This window comes from Orycteropus afer, unplaced genomic scaffold (assembly GCF_000298275.1).
Source record: "Orycteropus afer afer isolate SDZICR_OR568_19922 unplaced genomic scaffold, OryAfe1.0 scaffold00102, whole genome shotgun sequence".
In the NCBI taxonomy this organism is placed as follows: Eukaryota; Metazoa; Chordata; class Mammalia; order Tubulidentata; family Orycteropodidae; genus Orycteropus; species Orycteropus afer.
This window is the reverse complement of record NW_006921689.1, coordinates 8,946,189-8,950,301: the sequence shown is the minus strand read 5'-3', so window position 1 is coordinate 8,950,301 and position 4,113 is coordinate 8,946,189.

The window sequence follows — 4,113 nt, the reverse complement described above, 5'->3', positions numbered from 1 at the left end:
ACAATGTGGAACAAAACTCAAAATCATTAAAAAAACAAAATAAAGCATATATAAAAAAAAAAAAAAAACAGGGCCAGTTTTGCTGGTCAGATAGAGCCTGATGGAACCACTGAGACAATGGGCTAGCTGCCCTTCAGGTCTGGAATTCAACCTAGTCCTGTGGCTCCAGACAAACAAAAGACAGGAATGAGCTGAATGTTTACATTAGGTAGAAACACTCCTTGGAGAGATCAATCATGGGAGAAAAGAAGGCCTGTGTATTCACAGGAAAGACAGGTTGGGGGGGGGGCAGGAGTACATGGGAGGAAAGGACACAGGGGAAAGATTACTATGGAGAGAAGGTGGGAAGAGAGCTGTTGCATTGTGAAAAATTGCAGTCAGTGTCATGAGAGAAAGTGTATGTGAACTGCTGTATGGAAAATGAATTTGCTCTGCTTTCACCCAAGTCACAATATAAATAGTAATAATAAAATAATGTAGACAAATTCTGTGATGGAAACCCAAAAATATGAAATTATAGGTCATAACACAGTGGGAAGATAGGGGAAGTTTCCAGGTATTGAAAACAAGAGCTGTTTATTATAATAGCTGAGTATTATAATATCAGAGAAGGTATTCCAACATCCTTGCTGCTTTTTAAAGATTTGGCAGCACTGAGGTAGTGATTCTGAGGCTGTAGGAAATTAAAGGCTGGACAAGGACTTTGGCTTGTCAGAAGACCAGCATTCTAGCTAAATCCTGACACTCAAAAGCTGTCAATTCTGAGCAAATTATCTATCATTGTTGCACTTCGGTTTCCATATCTGTAAAATTGGTATAATTTTACCTGGGTTGCATACCAGACAGCATTGTTAGGGAGATTAAGTGAAGTAATGGATAGAAAAGTACTTGGGAAATTGTAAATGATTAGTATTATTCAGAAATACTTATTGAATCTCTACCATGTTCCAGGAATTGCCAAATAAAGGTAAAAAATTCTATTGTTCCAAGACCCTCCTTGTTCAGTAATTAACTAACTAACTCACTGCCATCAAGTTGGACCCCTCCTTGGGTTTCTGAGGCAGGATCACTATGAAAGTAGATTGCCCAACCTTCCTTCTGAGAAGTGGCTGGTGGGTTTGAATTGCCAGCCTTCTGTTTAGCATTCAAATGCCTTAGGCACTAGCCACAAGAGCTCCTCCCTGTTCAGTAGGGAGGTAAATACCTAAGATAAAGAATGAGATACCAGTTTTTACCAAGTCATGCATAAGGTTAAGTAACATCCAGTGAGGAGGGAATATGCAAATCTTCCCAGAGAAAGTAGGGAAGACTTTACTGAGATAAAAGATCAAATATGTGAGCTAATATTTGATAGATGAGTGGGAGCTTTCTAAGTGACAAGGGAGAGAAGATTGTACCAGTGAGAAAGGGCAGAATGACCAAAAAGCACAATGGTATCTTCTTGGATTGCATTAGAAACAAAAGTTGCAGGCAAATGAAGTCAACGGCCACTTGAGGTCCCACATTCTTTTTAAGTGTCATCATGGTCATTTTAGTTGTAGAACCCACTGGCAAATGATTGGCCTTGATCCTAGAGTATTCCTCCCATTTGGGCTCTTCTGTAATTCTTTCAACTGGATAAGTGTTAATCTAGCACCTACAAATATCACTGATTCTAGCAGCTAACAGTAAACACCCACTCTGCTCTGACTGCCACCAAGTACGTGCCCTACATTCATCAAAATGGACCTCAAGCATCAAAGTTGAGGATGTTAGCTGAGCATCCATTCCGCCTGTTTGCACCATTTCCAGCTCAGAGTTAAACATAAGGTTTTAGTTTTAACTGTCTGCTAGGCTACTTAACCCTCCTAAATAGAAATATTCAGACAAAGAAGCCCAACTGTTACTGTAATTTTGTTGATGTAAGACATCTGCATAGGACTTCATGACATCTGATACTGTTTGAAACATATAGAATTCAGGGCTGTAGTTTCAATTTCTCTAAGTATGTCACGTTAGAGTTTAGGAAACATTCACTCACTGTGACAGCATCAAAACTCTGCTTCCAAACAAAGTGAAATAAAGAAAAAAATATATATTCTGCAGAAATAACTATACATGAATATATGTGAAATGTATTCTATGTGGGAACATTTGGTCAATGCACTGTCATTTTATGCAATTGTAGGTCTCCACAACACGATGGATTCTTACAAAATACTTTTCATACTGGAGAAGGTGAAAAGGGATATTTCCTGTTTCTCATACATTTAACAAATTGTACTGTGGAACTGTTGTTACATGATAAGCATTTTTTCTGGACAATGGAAATAAAGAGATGAAAGATTCCTTCCATGGAAGCAAGATTTAAGTGGACTAATAATTATTTGCTGAAAACAAGTCATATATCTGCATGGGCATTGTTCCCTCTGGAGAACTAACTTTTCTGCACTCCAAGTGGTCTTATGGAGGTGGTCTGGTCTTGGTTCCCTCGACCTTCATTCAGTAGCCCTCACAATCATGAAGTCCCCATGGGCCATTCTACCAAAATTTGCAGGAGAAATGGTCTCTTTCTACATGGTTTGCCAAGGTGGAAAGATGATAGTCTAGGCATCATAATGGCAAGGACAAAAACCAGAGCCAAGAAATGGGAAATGGAGGAGGGAGAGAAAGAGGGTATGATAAGGGGTGGGGAAGAAGGGAGGAAGGAGGAAAGAGTGAAAGAAAATGAACAGAACACAAAGAGGGAAACATTATGACATCATTCTTTTCTAATTTATTTAATATCTGGATGTGAATTGTTGCATGTGTCAGTCTAAAATATTAAATTACCAGAGACCTGAGTCAAGGAGGGGTGGAATTAGCAAGAATTTATCTCTTGGCCCATATGTTCTATAGTATGAAGACAAATGTTTTGTAAGTTTAGGGTCTGTTTTGGTTACCTTGTGCTGCTCTAATAGAAATACCACAAATGGGATGGCCTAAACAGTTTGGAGATGTTAAGTCCAAGTGCAAAGTGCCAGGCTCTAGGGGCTGGGTGAAAGGCCCTCAATCTTGGGTTTCAGCTCTGCCTCCAGCTCCTGGCCCTCTGAAGCTAGAGGCTTTTCTTCAGACAGCTGCTAGCTGCGAGTCTGACAAGCCCAAGGTTGACAATAAAAAGACTCTGATGTTACCAAACCACACAGCAGGCCATTAATTCAAGTCCATTGAAAGTCCCAAGGTTGGCAAAGCATGGCAGGCTGCTGAACAACAACAAGGTTACAAGCAGGGTTCAAGCGTGCCAAAAGATTATAGACCATTCCCAAAGCTGTTTCTTACATACGGACCCAAAGAAGTTACTTAGCTGTTCCAATAGATTCCACCATGGAGTTAATTATCAGTCTCACCCTGGGAAATAACTACATTCAGCTGGCCAGCCACTCAACCAGGCCCAGCCAAGTTGACACACAAATTTAACCACCAGAGGTCCTATATCTGGTTCTGGGAGTTCTGGTGGTGTAGTGCCTAAGGCATTTGGCTGCTAACCAGGAGTCCGGTGGTTCAAACCCACCAGCCACTCCTCAGAAGGAAGGTTGGGCAATCTACTTCCATAGAGATACTGCCTTGGAAACCCAAGGAGGGGTCACTATGAGTTGGGACTGACTCAATGGCAGTGAGCTTGACTTTTTTTTTTTTTTAATACTAGGAATTTGGATATGCTGTAACAAAAAGAATAAATAAACAAATATAAATTAGTTAATCTGTATCTATTATATTTTAAGATTCAGGCTACCAAAACCTGTTATTGCTCTTGTGTGCCACCTTGTTGATTCTGACTTCTGGTGACTTTATACCTTACAGAGCAGAACTGTTTCCTAGAGTTTTCTAGCTGTAATGTTACCAGAATACAATCACCAGGCCTTTTCTTCCATGTTACTATGGAAAAACTGGTACAAGAATTTTTAAAAACAGTTTTGTATCAGCCAGTAGAGTCAAGTATATATATACACATACACACATATATACATGTAAGGCATTTGGCTACTAACCAAAAGCTCAGAGATTAAAACCCACCAGCTGCTCAGTGGAAGCAAGATAAGATAGTTTGCATCCATAAAGATTTACAAGCTTGGAAACCCCATGGGGGTTGTGTGT